The sequence below is a fragment of the Neophocaena asiaeorientalis genome, unplaced genomic scaffold (genome assembly GCF_003031525.2).
Source record: "Neophocaena asiaeorientalis asiaeorientalis breed wild unplaced genomic scaffold, Neophocaena_asiaeorientalis_V1.1 scaffold280, whole genome shotgun sequence".
Classification (NCBI taxonomy): domain Eukaryota; kingdom Metazoa; phylum Chordata; class Mammalia; order Artiodactyla; family Phocoenidae; genus Neophocaena; species Neophocaena asiaeorientalis.
This window is the reverse complement of record NW_020185321.1, coordinates 6,893,949-6,911,663: the sequence shown is the minus strand read 5'-3', so window position 1 is coordinate 6,911,663 and position 17,715 is coordinate 6,893,949. Positions and strand designations below refer to the sequence as shown.

At 43.7% G+C, this 17,715-nt stretch overlaps 1 protein-coding gene and 1 pseudogene across 3 annotated transcripts in view; one reads left to right on the top strand and one right to left on the bottom strand.

The window, feature by feature from the left end:
- Positions 1-520: 520 nt before the first annotated feature.
- LOC112392400 (zinc finger protein 607-like) overlaps positions 521-17,715 on the bottom strand; it is a 19,373-nt pseudogene continuing 2,178 nt past the window's right edge.
- Positions 15,003-17,715, top strand: part of LOC112392251 (zinc finger protein 30 homolog) — a 19,837-nt gene continuing 17,124 nt past the window's right edge. For 2 of the 3 annotated variants that reach the window (XM_024733880.1, XM_024733878.1), the window contains exons 1-2: positions 15,003-15,164; positions 15,514-15,675. The gene's annotated coding sequence lies outside the window, so the exon portion shown is untranslated. The remainder of the gene's footprint in view (positions 15,165-15,513; positions 15,676-17,715) is intronic. The other variant, XM_024733879.1, reaches the window with a different exon arrangement.

Below are 17,715 nucleotides of genomic sequence, written 5' to 3'. Positions count from 1 at the left end.
GCTCAAAACGGAAAAGTACACCTTACTGAATGTCACACAGTTCGTAAGAAGCACAAAAGCAATTGTGCTCATTAAGATAGGTACAATGGCTAAAGGCTTTCCCACATCTGTTACATTAATAGATGTTTTGTGTATTACAACTTTTCCCAAATTTAATACTTGGTGCTAGAAAAGTTTTGTACATAAAGAGTAAAGAAAAAGGGTTTCCTACAGACACTAAATTTTCCTCAGTATGAATATTCCGATAACTCATAAATAGGGGAATGTCCAAAAAGACTTTCTTATGATATATACACTATAAGTTCTCTGAATTGAGCAACATATGGGTCAAAACAAACAAACAAAAAGATCAGGCATTATTTACATTCCAAGCTGTTCATACAAGTATAAATTGGTACCTTATAGGAATGGAACCCTATCTAAAAGCCTTCTATTGTCTTCATTCAAACTGTTTCTCAGTTATATAAATCCATCCATGTACAGTACATCATCTAGTGTGTATATATATACCATAAAATCTCTATCCACTATGAATTCTCTGATGTACTTCAAGGATTGAACTAAGCCTGAAGGACATATGTTACATTGAAAGGGTTTCACACCAGTATGAAGTCTATTATGTACAGTAAGTTGACGGCTATTACTAAAAACTTGCCCACACTCTTGACATACATAGGATTTCTCACCAGTATGAATCTTCTCATGTGTAAGAAGATATGAAGCACAATGAAAGGCTTTCCAACATTTCTTGCCATTCGTAGGGTTTATCACCAGTATGAATTCTCTCATGACTAACAAGATGTCTCACCAAAAGCCTCTCCACATTCATTATGCTGATAGGACTTTTCACCAGTATGAATTCTGTCATGTGTTACAAGGGTTGAGGCTAGATGAAAGCTTTTTCCACATTCCTTACATTCATAGTGTTTCTCACCAGTGTGAATACTCTGATATTTTTTAAGGCTTGCAATGCATGTAAGAGCCTTCCTGCATTTGTTACATTCAAAGCGTTTCTTACAACTATGAGTAGTTTGATGCCTGGTGAGTCTTCCACACAGACCAAAGGTCTTCCCACATTCCTTGCATTCATAAGATTTCTCACCACTATGAACTCCATAATGTATAGTAAGTTGATAGCTGTAACTAAAAGCTTTCCAAAGCTCCTGACACACAAAAATTTTTTCACCAGTATGAATTCTCTTATATATAACAAGGTATGAGGCAGTGTGAAAGGCTTTCCCACATTCCTTACATTCATAAGGTTTCTCACAAGTATGAATCCTCTGAGGTACTTTAAGGGTTGAACTGGCACTAAAGGACTTCCCACACTTGTTACATTTATAGGGCTTCTCACCAGTATGAACACTATTATGTCAAATAAGTCCTTCACACCTTCTAAAGACCTTTCCACATTTCTTATGGTCATAGGGTTTCTCACCAGTATGAATCCTCTTATGTATTTTAAGGGTTGAACTTGCACTAAAGAACTTCCCACACGTGTTACATTCATAGGGTTTCTCATCAGTACAAATACTAATGCTGAGTAAGTCCATATACACTAAAGGTCTTCCCACATTCCTTACATTCATAGGGTTGTCTCACCAGTATGAATTCTCAGGTGTGCTTTAAGGCTTGAAATGCACTTAAGATTTCCCACATTTGTCACATTCAAAAGGTTTCGCACCACTATGAATTCTATGATATAATCTAAGAATTGGAGCATCACTAAAGGCCTTACCACATTCCTTACATACACAGGATTTCTCACCAATGTGAACTCTTCCATGTTGAGCAAGGTTTGAGGCACAACTAAAGGCCTTCCCACATTCTTCATCTTCATAGGGCTTCTCACCACTATGAATTATCTGATACAGAAAAAGAGATGAATGTTTTTCATATATAAACCTTTTTCTATGGCTGATTATTATATAACTTGAATCCAAATCTAAACTAAATGAGAAAAAAAATATTACCATTCCATGGCAAGAAAAAGGAAATGTTCTATAGTACAATTAATAGAAATTTCAAAATCTTCCCCAGTAGAGATGGGTCAGAGAACAGTTATAAAATTTGAAATACTGAAAGGAGAGCTCAAAAAAAACATGATTTTATGGAGTGAAGTGCTGTTAAGTATTTAACAACCAGCCCTACACACACAGAGAGAGACACCCCTGTTTTGTAGTGTTTACCAGTGTTCACAGTGTAAATACTCCTACCATGGCCAATAGCAATGTACTGATATAATTCAGTGAACATAGAGTTAGGGAGAGATGTGCATGGTTGGCCCTGGCATGACATTACTGCCCAGCTCTAACACACCACTCCCATATACAATGTAGGTATATACAAATGTATAAATAATAAAAGGTGAATATCTATGCCTGGTGATTCTATAATTACAATGCCACTAAAAATTACAAATGTCTCCCCCACTGTGGTTCACTCCCTCTTATGCACAGCCATGTGTTCTTTTCAAATGAGATACTGAGTTTTTATTTACTTAACTCCCCTTGAGAGTTCACATCAAATACAAAGGTTGAAATCTTTTTTCAAAGTTAATGATGGTCTTCCCTGGTGGTGCAGTGGTTAAGAATCCGCCTGCCAATGCAGGGGACACGGGTTCGAGCCCTGGTCCGGGAAGATCCCAAATGCCGTGGAGCAACTAAGCCCGTGTGCCACAACTACTGAGCCTGCGCTCTAGAGCCTGCCAGCCACAACTACTGAAGCCCACGTGCCTAGACCCTGTGCTCTGCAACAAGAGAAGCCACCGCAATGAGAAGCCTGCACACTGCAATGAAGAGTAGCCCCCCTCACCACAACTAGAGAAAGCTCACACACAGCAACAAAGACCCAAAGCAGTCAAAAATTTAAAAAATAATAAAATTAAAGGAAAAAAAAGAGAAGCTATTAAAAAAAAAAGGAAACACTCTGTGGGAAGGCCTTTGTAAGGGTTAATTTCTTATTGAAGCATGGAAAAATATTTCCTGGTGAGAAATGATCACAAGAAGCACAAGAAGGCCTTTGAACTTAGTTCAAACCTTAATGCACATAAAATAATTCATGATGATATAAAACCTTGTGAATATAGGAACTGTGAAAAGAAATACAGAATGCATGAAAAACTTACCCAACACAAAAATTCATAGTGGTGTGAAAATCTAAACATGAGGAATGTAGGAAAGCATTACATATGCCTCTCAACCTGTTTGACATAGGTGAATCCATATTGGTGGAAGACCCTATAAATTTAAGAAACGTGGAAAGGCTTTTATAAGTGACTGTCAAGTTCCTGAATATGAGAATATTCATACTGATCTGAAATACTTTGAATGTTGGAAGATTTTTGCATTTACTTCAACCCTTATTATACAAAAGAGAATTAAAATTATGTAAAATTCCAGAAATGTAAGGAATGTGGAAAGGTGCTTAGAGTACACGGGAGCCTTAACATCAACAAGTTATACTGGTGGGAAACCCTATGAATGTAAAGAATGAAGGAAGGCCTTTCATCATGTCTCATATCTTGTTCAACATGAGAAATTCATATTAGTGATAAAACCTATAGGTGAAAGAAATGTGGGTTGGCCATTAGAGATGGTTCAGCCCTTAAAGCACATCGAGTTATTCATATTGGTCTGAATTGATTAGAATATAAGGAATGTAGGAATTCCTTTAGGCATAGCCAATCTCTGCTTAGCATCAGATAATTCCTACTACTGGGAAATTTCTGATTATGAATTATATTGATAGGCCTTCAGCAAATATTCCAACTCTTCTCTAGCAAATACTCCAAATTTTCTCATATCAAAGAATTGATAATATAATCTACTCAACATAAAAGAGCTTCCAATTGTCACTCATGTATTAATCGAATATCAGACAATTTGAAATAGAGATAAATTCACAAAAGATAGGGATTCTTGCTTGTTTATGCCTGCAACATTCACACCATGAGATCTGTTGGATGTTTTAATTTAATTAACACGTTCTGTAATATCTACTCCTGAGCAACACCGGTAACATTTATTATCTCTCATCATTTTTACAGGTCAGAATTTGGGGAATAGGTGGCTGGGCAATTATGGCTTGGGGTTTCCCATGAGGCTGCAGTTTTCTCAAGGCTCGAGTGCAGCTGGATGGTCCTCTTTATGAGCCTAATAAGTTGATACTGTTGGAGTCCACTGTATGGAGAAAGTGGGGGTGGCTTGGAATCTGGCGCCTGGTGAGGCGGCGAGCGGCACGAAGATCCCCATGTTCCCGCTCAAAATGACGGACACGTTGCCGGGAAATCCACTGACCTGGAGAGAGAGCGGTAACCTCCTCTAGACTTGGGCAGAGGCCGCCCGTGCCCTGCCATCACACTGGGCGGGTTCTCTGCCTCTTCCATTGCTTTGCAGGAAACTGTGGAAAGCCCCTTCTTTCCGCCATTCTTCCACACTAGGCCCCCAACCTCTCCCCGCCTCCTTCTCCCCTCCCATCCAGTCCCCTCTCTTCTCCTCCCTTCCCCTTGCCGCCCCTCGGCAGGGCTTTCCTCCACTCTGCGAGGCCCCAACAGTCGGTCCGTATATTCCTCCAACCTTCCATTGAGCCGTGGATCCGTCCATCCTTTCTTCCGTCTATCGATCTGCTAGACCACTGGAAGACTTAGGCCCCAGGCCCTTCCTAGAGCACTGGACACAGCCCGAGCCAGCCAGCCAGCCAGCCCCAGAGCCAGCCGGCCCCAGAGCCAGCCAGCCGGCCGGCCCCAGGGCCAGCCAGCCAGCCAGCCTTCTTCCTTTCTTCCTTCCTTCCCTCCTTCCTTCCTTCCTTCCTTCCAGCCAGGCAGGAGCCAGCCAGCCAGCCAGCCAGCCTTCTTCCTTTCTTCCTTCCTTCCCTCCTTCCTTCCTTCCTTCCTTCCAGCCAGGCAGGAGCCAGCCAGCCAGCCAGCCAGCCTTCTTCCTTTCTTCCTTCCCTCCTCCCTCCCTCCCTTCCTTCCTTCCTTCCTTCCTCCCTCTCTCCCTTCCTTCCTTCCTTCCTTGCCTGCTTCCATCCGCTCATTTATCCTTGCTTCCATCCATGTGCCAAAGGCACAGGGGCCGCAGGCGGCGCCTGCCCCTAGGCCGGCCAGCCGCCAGAGGGCGCGCCCTTATCACGCAGAGCCCCGCCCCCGTTTGCTGAGTAACCCGGCAGTGCAACAAACGGGAAACCCGGGGCAACGAAGGCGTTTGACTGCGCCCGCATGGTTCGAGGGCAGGCTTCCACCAGCAGAATGCTGGTTGTCAGAGCCCAGGGAGGGGAGAGAGGAGGACGGAGGGCAGCGAGGGTTGCAGGGAGGGTGCGCCAGCCCTCCTGTCTTCAGGTTCTGGACATCCTAGATCTCTTGGTCTCTGCCACCGTCTCCGCCAGTGGCTGCCAAAGCTGGTGGGCAGACCAAAGCATGCCGGGTACCTCTGTGTATCCAAATCTGGATCGGCATGGGTGGGGATGGTGTCAGATGGGAAGAGGGTGTGTGATCTCATCTGGTGAGGTGGGGGCGAGGAACATCCCAGAGTCCCGGCTCGAAATGTGAACTGTGGTCGTGTCACCAGAAAATCCACTGACCCCGAAAGTGGTACCTCCTCTAGACGTGGGCAGAGGAGGCCCATGCCCTGGTGCCACACTGGTTTGCGGTGGCGGGTGAGACGGGGGTCCCTGCCTCTGCCTCTCCCAGTGCCTCGCAGGGATGTGATGGCAAGGCCCTACTCCGCGCAGTTCTTCCCAACTAGCCCCCACCTTCTACGCCCTCCCCGCCCCCCTCCCACTCCATCCTGCTTGGTAAGCCTGGGCTGGCCCTTGCCGGCCTTTCCTCCACTCTTGGGAGCCCCAACAATCCGTCCATCTACTCATCCGTCAGTCCTTCTTGCCTTTTGAACCATACATCCATCTGATGAGGATTATCATCAAGAAACAATCCATTATAGGAAAAGAACAGAGTTATTGGAGCTAAACTCATTTGTTTGGAGCCAAAGTGGAGCACACGATTTTCTTGGCATCTTCCTCTGTCAACAGGGGTTATAATCAATGCTTCATTTATTTATTCATTCATTCATTTACTTATTTATTTATTTATGGCTCCGTTTGGTCTTCTTACTGCGAGGGTGTCTATTTGCATCAAGCTGGGGTACTCTTCTTTGTGGTGCACGGGTTTCTCATTGCAGTGGCTTCTCTTATTGCGGAGCATGGGGTCTAGGTTCGCAGGTTCAGTATTTGTGGCTTCCAGGGCTCTACAGCACAGTCTCAATAGTTGTGTCATATGGGTTTTGTTGTTCCCCTGTATGTGAGATCTTCCCAGAGTAGGGTTGGTACCCATTTCCCCTGCATTGGCAGGCGGATTCTTAACCATTGCACCACCAGGGAAGTCCCTCTATTTCTTTCTTAGATTGAGTATTAATTTATTTTTCATTGACAAAATATACTCTGAGAGAGTGGTAAGATGAAATTAATAGAGATGTAAGTGGAAATTAATGAAATGGATAAGGAAAGCAGTAGCTAAAAGAACAAATGTGGTATAAGAGAAAAAATTTCTAGTCAAAAAGCAAAATCTTATTATTTAAGAAGAGTAAGAAAGGCTTCCCCATAAACAGAACAAGTGGATGCATTTATTTCCCATTTCTCCTTTACAAAAAAAAAAAAAAAAGATTAAAGTGAGTTCATTTAGTTGAGAAATACAAAATGTATTAACATGTGAGAACCAAAGAAAATGAGGATGACAGAAAATAGGAACTGTTGAAGAACTCTGGTATCAAAGGCCCTACACAGTTAGACATCTATTTGTGAGGCAATTTAACTGTATAAAACCTCTGAAGGCTCAGGTACGAAAGTGATGACCCTGTAGAGATATTGGATCTGAAAACAGGAGAGTGGTTGAAGATTTGTACACAACTGGTTGCTCTCCTGCTTTACTTTCTTGTCTTATGTAATCAAATACACTAAACGGGGGGTTTGATCTCTGGATGTATTGACCTGGAGAGGACGTATACCTGCACAAAGAAAGATAGTACTGAGGGATAGACAGAGTGAAAAACCATACCCCAGACTTTGGGTCTCTCAGGACCTTCCCCATCCTGGCCCCAAACACCAGTAACTTAGGAGACTGGAACTGTTCTCTGCTCTAAACTAAAAAACAGAGAACAGAGCTCTGGCAGTATCCCAATGAAAAGGCTGGCTCTGAAGTCTACCAGTTGAGAAGTTTTACCTCCTGACTGGAGGCAAGAATTGCTACACGTTTCAGGAAAGTATTCAATGTAAAAGGGAGAGAAGAATTCAAAAAATTAAAATTTTTTTTGATTTGGACATAAAAGGCAAAAATAGACAAGGAAAGTTTAAACAAGTATAACTACTCTCTGAGAGATCAGAGATTACGTTGCTTCTGTAAATAAGAATAGAAAGCTATGAAGAAGGAAAAATTAGGTACAACTCATGAAAAACTCTTCTATCAAACACTAATTCCAGGAAGAGAACAAAAAACTTGAAATAGAGAAGACTGTCAAAAAGCAAAAATACAAGAAACACCCACAGAACTAGATCCTATAGACTGAAAGTGCTCACTTATACCTAGCATAAAAAATGTTTAAAATTCCACAACATAAATCATGAAATTTCAGTATATTGGGGATATAAATAGCAGTAAGTATTGGGAGGTGAACGAGAAGGAGTCATAAGATTACATACAAAGGAAGAGAAAACAATTGGCATTAGACTTGACAACATGAGCTACCAGAAAACTTTGAAGTAATGTTTCCAAATTGTGAATACTGGCAAAGTGTGAGGTAGAATAAAGACATTTTCAAGCACAAAAGACTCAAAAATTTATCTGTAACACACGCATCTTTTTTTTTTTTTTTTTTTTTTTTTTTGGCAGCGTGGCTTGTGGGATCTTAGTGTCCCGACCAGGGATTGAAACTCGGGCCCTCGGAAGGGCAGAGTATTAACCACTGGACGGCCAGAGAATTCCCTCTAACACGTGCATCTTAAGGAAGCTGTTGGAAAAAATAACTTGAGCAGAAATGAAAAATTAGCAAAAATTAACTTAATTCCAGGAAACAGGAATCCAATTCAGGAAGACAATGGAAGAAAGTTTCATGATAAGTGTACAGTCTTGAAATGAGAGCCACAGAATGGAAGCCTGAGAGATTCTAATTGGATATTTGAACAACTGAAAAAAAAATCAGTGGACACTTAACATATCCACTGGAACATCTCTAAAAACTAGCAACAGGTACAAAGGAAGCTAACTAAATCCTTAATAAACAAAAATGTATCTTTGAAAAAATATACTTGGTTTTGAATTTAAAATAATTTACATAATTAGTATATTGACATAACCAATAATTGAGATATAACCATATTTGAAGGTGATCAAGGAGAAACAAGAATGTGGAAGTTGTTTTGCTTTAAATGAAGTACTGATTGCTACACTGTACATTTTTATTGCTAAGGTGGACAAAAAAATGTTGCCTGCCATTTCAGTAAACAGGAAATATTGCCCACCATCAAGCCATCTGCCATTGCAGCCACACCCGAAGGTGAGACCTGTGGAGAATTCAGGATACTGGCCCTAGATAGTTAAGATGCATATCAAAGGAATAATCTCAATGAACCCAGACTCTTGCATCTTCCCATACACAGAAAAGCACTAAAATCATTAACTTGAGATATCTGGTTTTTGTGATTAGCAGTAATTTTTTTTTTTTTTTTTTTTTTTTTTTTTTTGGGGTTGTTTTTTTTTTGGTTTAGAATTATTTTTTTTTTTTTTTTTTTTTTTTTTTTTGCGGTATGCGGGCCTCTCACTGCTGTGGTCTCTCCCGTTGCGGAGCACAGACTCCGGACGTGCAGGTTCAGCGGCCATGGCTCACGGGCCCATCCGCTCCGCGGCATGTGGCATCTTCCCGGACCGGGGCACGAACCCGTGTCCCCTGCATTGGCAGGCGGACTCTCAACCACTGGGCCACCAGAGAAGCCCTAGCAGTAATATTTTGATGTTTGACTCCTTTTATTGTTTTTGTTTTTTTGTTTTTTTTCAGCAAAAAACTCTTCTACCTCCTGGCTCCTCCCTTACCTCTTTGGGACAATTCCTCAGAGCTACCTGATAGGCTGTATCCCAGGCTATCTTCCTCAGTAATGTCCTGAATAAAATTCTCAACATTTAGGCTGTACATATTTTTTTTCAGTTGACACTAAAGATATTTTTAACTATTAAAAAAGGAGACTGATCTTTTAACTTAAAACTGTTCAAAGAAGGCTTCCCTGGTGGCGCAGTGGTTGAGAGTCCGCCTGTCGACACGGCAGGGAACACGGGTTCGTGCCCCAGTCCGGGAAGATCCCACATGCCGCGGAACGGCTAGGCCCGTGAGCCATGGCCACTGAGCTTGCGCGTTCAGAGCGTGTGCTCCGCAACGGGAGAGGCCACAACAGTGAGAGGCCTGCGTACCGCAAAAAAACAAACAAACAAAAACTGTTCAAAGAAACTTTTATTATCCAATGAAGACATTGAATTCATCCAAGATTTCATCTAGGAGCAGGGGGAAAAATACCCCTCAACCACAGAGGAATATTGTAAGTGCAATTATGAGAGAAAAGTGCCCCTCTCTTTTGTTTTATGAAGTCCTATTAATTTCAACTTTACTTTCTGATTAATTGTCCACAAAAATGATGAATAAACTATAATAGGAACAGAAAAGAATTTTATTTGAGCCAAACTGAGGACTATATTCTTGAAGACAGCCTCTCAGATAACTTGGAGGAACTGCTCTGGAGAAGCATGGTTTTCAGCACAGTTTTATATCTTGTCAGAACAAAGAACACCAAACAAGTCAGGGATACATTCCTTCAAGGTTTCAAGAAAACAAAACAAAAACAGATCAGCATGTACACAGTGAGTCAGTATGGCCTTGGCACCAAGGAAGTGAGTCTTATTGTCAAAGGAGTACCAGCATCGGCGTCTCAGGAAGGGAGGCATTTAATATTTATCTTTAAAACAGACATTCTTCTGATCATTGCACCTTTTTCTTTAATAACTGAAGCAGATGTACAATGTATGTTTGATAGGCCACAAACAGCCTGTTTTAGTTAGCATAAAATTTGAGTTAAATCATGTATAAGCCAGAATGATTTCCCCATACCTTGATGTGTGAAAATCTCTTTCATCAGTATACTCCTACAATTCTAGGTCTCAGCAATAATGATAACCTTGCCTCTTCTTTTCCAATGTTGCCTGTGCTTGTAATTACTCATCCAACTGCCAAAGCACCACATTCCTGAGGGTACACTTAAGACACTGATCATCAAAAATCTAACACCCAGTAACACAGTGACCCTCAAACACAGTGCCCATGGAAAGCAAGAACCAGAAGTGCTGGCCTGTCAAAACCATCCCAGAAATAACACACAATAGGGCTATAAGAGAAGAAAAATCTTACCTCTAGCCATCTTACGTTCTCAGCAGGGACACTTTAAAAAAGATTAACAGGAGAAAAACAATTTATTAATTTGTGTGCACATGTCATATGGGAAAGCCTTAACAAGAGCAATTCAAAGTATGGCTTAGAACTCCATCTTTTATAGCATCTTCAACAAAGAACATAAATTTATAGAGAAATGACAGGATAAAGAAAAGCAGTTTTCAGCTTCCAAGGGTGGCAAACTGTGGGAGGAAACTAATGGAGTAAAGTTTATTTGTAGATTCCTTTGGTGCCATCTATGGGCTAAGAATCTAGGGTTGTCTCCAGTAAAGGAGAATTTATAGCCTGCTTTTAGGCAGAAATGGGGGAGGGTAGAGAGAGATTTTCCTGCATTTGATGCTTCTAAATTGCCCTTGGCTCAAAACTGTTCTTTTTAAAAATTTTTATTTATTAATTTATTTTTATTTTTGGCTGCGTTTGGTCTTCATTGCTGCGTGTGGGCTTTCTCTAGTTGAGGTGAGCGGGAGCTACTCTTCGTTGTGGTGCGTGGGCTTCTCATTGCGGTGGCTTCTCTTGTTGCAGAGCACGGGCTCTAGGCACACGGGCTTCAGTAGTTGTGGCTCGCGGGCTCTAGAGCGCAGGCTCAGTAGTTGTGGCGCATGGGCTTAGTTGCTCTGTGGCATGTGGGATCTTCCTGGACCAGGGCTCGAACCCTTGTCTCCTGCATTGGCAGGCGGATCCTTAACCACTGCGCCACCAGGGAAGCCCTTAAAACTATTTTTATGTCAAAAAGGCATATGTTGGGGTGACATACTGTGGTTTCCTTCAGGGCACAGTCTTCACAGATACACATAATCTCAGCCACTTCACAAGGAAGCAACTGTAGGGCAGCAAAATTTGCCATGCCAAAATGTGTATCTTTGGCATGAGGATTAATTTAGGCAGATTATTTTTAAGAAACTGAAGACTCGGGAAGTTTTTCTTTTTACCTCCTCCTGAGCTGCCTAAAGTGTTTAGATAAAGGGCTGTTCCCAGAATAGAGCAGATATCTCACCAGAGATGTCTGCAAAGAACAGGGGCTAAGTGTGGTGGGGAAACTCTTGGCAGGGGCTGGAGACGAGTCCACTACAAGTCCCATTGTTTCTGAGTAGCTTAGCAAACATTTGCTTACCAAATGTTTGCTTTTCCATGTGAATTGCCTTCTTTCCCTTTGAAGTCCCAAACCACTACCCCCAACATCCTCTTTTGTCTTTAGCTGAAGGGCTTCAGCTATTTTGGCAAGTTACTTAGTTTTCCTGGATCTCTCCCAAGTATACATGTTATTAAAATTTTGTTTGATTTTATTCTGTTAACCTGTCTCATGTCAACTTAACTCTTAGACTGTAAGCAGTTAGGGTAAGGGGTCCCTGGAGAAAGAGAACCAGGAATGGTTTTCTTGACATAAGAGAGGCAATTTTGGCCTAAGCCATTTTGTGATCTGAGCCTGGCCACAATACTTGCTTTTGAACAGGCTAAGTAATAAATGATCTTAAGGGAACAAAGGAATGTAGGAACAAAGAAAAGGCAGTCAAACAATAGTGTAGTGATAAAACAGAGTCCTAGTTCCTCCTCAAGGGATATGATATTGGAGAGGCAGCAGCAGTGAGCAGTGGCATGAAGCGAGATCTTAGTTCCCTGCCCAGGAATTGAACCTGGGTAGCCTGGATGAAAACCAGGAATCCTAGCCACTAAACCAGCAAGGGCTAGAGGATAGAAGCAAAATTTTCCTGGCTCTTACCTCCATTGAAAAATGCATTTCTCGAGGCAAAAACTGTAAAAACCGGTACAAAGTTTATTATTAGAGACACAGCACAACAAGTGGGAGAGCACACAGAGAAACAGTTTGTTTAGTTAAGACAGAAGCAGGGCAGAGATACACACCCAGAGAGAAAGGATGTGGTCATTCTCTCTAATGAGGAGTGCAGTAAAGAGGCGGTTAAATCATTTATATATGACAGTTCTTCTGGGTCCTTGTTTACCTTTGGCCAACTATATGGTTTCTTTTTCCGCACCTGACCTGCCGTAGGACCCTACCCAACATATGTGTGCAACTTTTTTCCAAGATGGATTCCAGCCCAGAGGCCTGTGGGAGGCCTTGGCACCACCTGTTCTGGGGTGGTGACCGCTCCTTTTTGACCCTGAGGAGCCTTTCTGTGCATGTGCAATGTCTCTGTTGCCCCAAGGATGGGAGATCTATGACCTCTTGATCCTTTACTCAGACAGGGTTTAGCCCCTCTCTCTTCCTGCCATGACCGTTATTTTCAAGTGTCCTCAGGAGACAAAGCCTGGCTATTTACCCTGTTTCTGTTGTTGTTTCTATTTCGAAGTACAAACAGGAGACTGGGTGTAAATATCTAACCTGTAGCCCACCTATCTCCTGTCTCAGGAAATGCAAACAGGAGGCTAGTTCTAAGTGTCCAGTCTGAAGGCACCTTTTTCTGCCCCAAGAAATGTAAACAGGAGGTCACTTGTAAATGCCTAGCCTGAAGCCCATCTGTCTCCTGCCTCAGATATGCAAAATAACATATCTTTGAGTTCTGCAGGAATTAAGGCCCCACCACCTGAGGTGGAGGACAGAATGATGATGTTGACCAGTCAACTAAAGCTTGGACTCTGTTGACCTTTGCCCCAATTCTATGTTGAATTCTCCTCTGCTCAAGCCTCTTCATGAATATGCATGTACCCTTAACTTAAAACTTCCCCAATTTTGCTGTTTAGGGAGACACTACATTGGGAAAGATCCCAGTGTTCTCCTTACATGCTGCAAGTAAGAATTCCTTCCTTTTCCCGACCTTTGGCTTGGTTGTGTCTTTTGGCTCGACACCCACCAAGAGGCAAACCCAGTTTTCAGGTAACAAGACCAGACAGAACTTGGAAGCATGGAGGAAAATTTCCTCCTCCTCGACACAACCAGACACCCCTAAACCCGGCGTCACAGTCCAGCGTAATAGCATGCAACCTTCTGTCGTCCAACACAAGTTTGTGCACCCAAAGCACCGTGAGGCCAAACCGAAACGTCGGAACAAAGAAAGGTTTATTGCAGGGACAAGCAAGTAGAACAGGTGGCTCGTGCTCAGAAACCCCAAACTCCCTAATGGTTTTCTGGGAGAAGTTTTTATAGGCAAAATTTGGGGTGAGGGCTGCATGGTGTGTGACTTTCTTCTGATCAGTTGGTGGTGAGAGAACAGGACAGTGTCCCAGGACATTTGTGCTCAGCCTGAAGTTGCCATCCTCCAACTGGGTGGCGGGGGGGTGGGGGTGGGTTTAGTTCCTGCAGAAGAACTCAAAGATATATTATTTTGTGTATGCCTCGAGGAAGGACTAGCACTCTGTTTTACTGCTGCACTTTTTAAAAAAATTTTAATTTTATTTATTTTTCATCACATTGGGTCCTCGTTGCTGCGTGCGCCTTTCTCTAGTTGCGGCGAGCGGGGGCTACTCTTTGTTGTGGTGTGCAGGTTTCTCATTGCGGTAGCTGCTCCTATTGTGGGGCACGGGCTCTAGGCGCGCCGGCTTCAGTAGTTGTGGCACGTGGGCTCAGTAGTTGTGGCACACGGGCTTAGCTGCTCCGTGGCACGTGGGATCTTCCTGGAGCAGGGCTCAAACCCGTGTCCCCTGCATTGGCAGGCGGATTCTTAACCACTGCGCCACCAGGGAAGTCCCTGCACTGTCATTTCTTGATTTGCTTCTCCTTTGTTTCTGCATTGCCTCACTTTTCTGATTAGCAACTGTTTCAATCTGCCCTTTGGTACTCTGGAAAGTTGTAGGAGGCTGAAACGGAAAGGGTTTTGCAGCCAGGAGGGCCCCACAGGGTCCTGCTTAGTTTCATTTCTCTGTGGCACCATTTCAGTCCAGCAACCAATGAGTGGCACACACTCAGTAAACAACTCCATGCATGAAAACACAACCCCATCCATGATCACACACTCAGGCGCACGGGGCACCACGCCAACGCCAGTCCCTTGGCAAATATCACAGGGACCATGCTTGGGGCACTGGGATATCACAATCACTCTTAAAAGCCTAAAGATCTGGACACCCTAGACCAACTTGGAATCCTGGCCCCAACCTCTTCATACCGGCCCCCCTTACTCATCCCACCCTCCAGCCCTCAACGTGTGTCGCCACAAGAGCATCCTCAGCCCCACGGAGAACCCCAGGTTCGAACGGGTCCACCCATGCGCTTGCGCACGCGGGACAGAAACAGCACCTCCCAGGAGCCTGAACGCAGGACTCTCGTGGGTAGGGGCGGAGCTCCGGGCCTGCGCCCGTTGCAGAGCCAAGAACCAAGTGAGAAAGGGCGGAATATACAGTTGCTCTGATTTTGGACTACAGTCCAATAGGGGAGCAGGTCAGCTCGATAGCATGGGTCACTCACAAGGTCACCTTTACAGGCGGGGAGCCGGCCTATTAGGAAACCCTGCTTCTCTGCCCGCCCCGCCCCACGGGGATCTGGCCCCATCCGTCTCTCCAAGCGCTAAGTGAGGAGCCTGGGGACTTGCCCCCGCCCCCTGCGCGCCTGCGCACCCGGGACTGAGAAGGAACTCCCCGGAGTTCCAGCGCCGAAGTCGAGCGCTGGGCTGTCCTCCGAGGCAGGCGAGGCCTGAGGGCGGTGAGGCAGGCTCAGAGGCGACCGCTTCTCTTCTGAAGGAAACGAGCGCGGGACAGGCCAGGTTCTGCGGACGAGATCGAGGGCCTCAGGCCACTGTGCGTTTCCTCCGGAGTGAGGGCTTGTAGTTCTGAGACCGGGCGCCGCGGGGTTAAGCTCTGGCGGCGGTAATCGGGCGCCTCCCCGGCCTATTCTGTAATGCGCGACCCGGAGGTCCTGCGCTTCACTTTCCTCGCCTCACCTACCCAGGCCCGGGCGTAGAGGAAAGGTCTGGGAGGGAAGTGGGAGGTGGAGCCTCTGGGTGAAAGTGCCCTGCAAAGACGCGGTGGGCAGCCCCGGGGGTGGGCGGTTGTGGTGTCGTAACTACAGCGGACCCAGAGCCGCGAACCCGGACAAGGGTGACCAAGGACCTTCTTCCGTCTCCCTGTTTCCATTTCCTGTATGCAGGTGGTGGGTAGCGAGGGTCAAGGGGACGTGGACGTTTGTTGACCGAGACAAGAAACGCCTGCGGTGTAATGAACCCTGTTTGCTTCCCCAGCCCGTCAGTCTCCAGAGGAGGCCTGTGAAGTGAACCGAATCGCTGCTGCAGCTCTAAAAGCCAGGTTCTTTGTGAGTTTGTGCTGCTTCTTTGTTTCCGTGAAATGCATTTGGTTTTCAGGACACGAGATTTTTTTATTTCCTTCCCTTGGAATATCCTGCTTAAAAGAATGATCTACTTATTGATTTGGGCCTGAGGATTTCTCTACATCATTAAGGGCAGGGACCTAATTTGTAGATTCCCCATTCTAGTGCCCACTTAATTCAGTTCTGCAGTTAGTTAACCATGTGCTATAAATTAAGTTGCTCTGTGAGCACAGCTTTTCCAAGGATTCTAATGATGGAAATAGTCCTATTGGAAGTTAACGTTTATGTTTTCTTTTTTTTTTGCGGTACGCGGGCCTCTCACTGTTGTGGCCTCTCCCGGTGCGGAGCACAGGCTGCGGACGCGCAGGCTCAGCGGCCATGGCTCACGGGCCCATCCGCTCCGCGGCATGTGGGATCTTCCCGGACCGGGGCACGAACCCGTGTCCCCTGCATCGGCAGGCGGACTCTCAACCACTGCGCCCCCAGGGAAGCCCTATGTTTTCTTTTTGACTGTGATTTGTTGAGTAGTAGTTTAGGGCTTTAGACATGTGTAATTATTACGGAATAGGAGTGGGGATTTTTTTTTCCCCCAAGGGAATCCATGAGTGGAAATTTTTGGTACCAGCCTGATGTAGTTAGAGGTTTGATAGCATGAGTTTGTTTTATTTATTTTTGACAAATGAAAACTTGTATATATTTAAAGTGTACAGCATGATGTTTTCATATATGTACACATTGTGGAATGGAATGCTAACCACACCGACTAATTAACATATCCATTGCCTCTCTTAGTTACCTTTTTTTGTGTGTGTGACACGAATACTTAAGATATACCCTCTTGACAAATGTCTAGTATCTAATACATTATTATTATTATCTATAGTAACCATGCTGTGCATTAGGTCTTCAGAACTTATTTATCTTATAACTGAAAGTTTGTAGTTTGTTTTGGGTATGTCTTTGGATAGAGGAAAAGAGGTGTGTGTAGTGGTTGAAAATTTTGAACCTAGAGGGTTTTAATCCTGACAGCCGCTTAAATCTGAGTGAGTTTGGGCAGTCTTTCTGTGTTGCAGTTTCTTAATATGTAAAATCGGAATTATTACATACCTCACAGGGTTGTTTTGAAGATTACCTGAATTAATATCCGTTAAACCTCTTAGAAGATTACGTGGCACGTTAGAAGAGTGCTTAATTAATATTAGCTGTTGCTGTTAGTGATGATTCTTAGTCTTTCCCTATCGACTTTGTATATTCCCAAGAATAATGGAAACGTGAAGTTAATTAGGATGAACACTTGCAAGCAGGAAAATGAATCCCGCTCAGGTGGACCAGAACAGGGATTCTTAATATGAAGTCTTTGGACTCTGTTTATGAGTTTTCAGGACAAGAAAAATCTAAGAAATATACAGAAATATTGTATATATTTGTCAATGGGTAATTTGGGGGAAGAAGTCTATCATTTCATATTATCCGAGTTGTATGAGACCCAACAAGATTGATTCTCACTGGTCTAGAATCAAAGTCTGGGATAACTGGGAATGACTTTTGGGATAATCTTAAAAAATTAGTATCTAGCAATTTGGTTAAGTAACTCACAGTCCATACATGTGATGGAATGTTACGCGATAATAGAGATTATGTTTATAAAGTCATAAGAAAAAACCATATAATGTAATATCGGGAAGTACTTATTGTTCTGAATAAAAAATTTTTAAGAGATTGTTAAATTACATATGTGTCCTGAACGCTAAGGTAAGGATTAACAAGATCTTTTGCAAGGACTTAATAATTGGTTATTCGTTGGCATGCACGAGGGGTTAACTCAAATGATTGAGCAGCTGCTGTGAAATAAGCATTTTTTTCTGTCTGCTGTGCATACTGTCTCTTAATCTTTGGAAATGTCACGAACCAGCTTTGTGATCCTTCACAGAAGGATCTCTGGGTGTTAATGAACTACAACATTGAAGAACTGGTAAGAATTATTTTTTCAGTGACATTGATTTCCCTGTTGTTACCACTTATGCA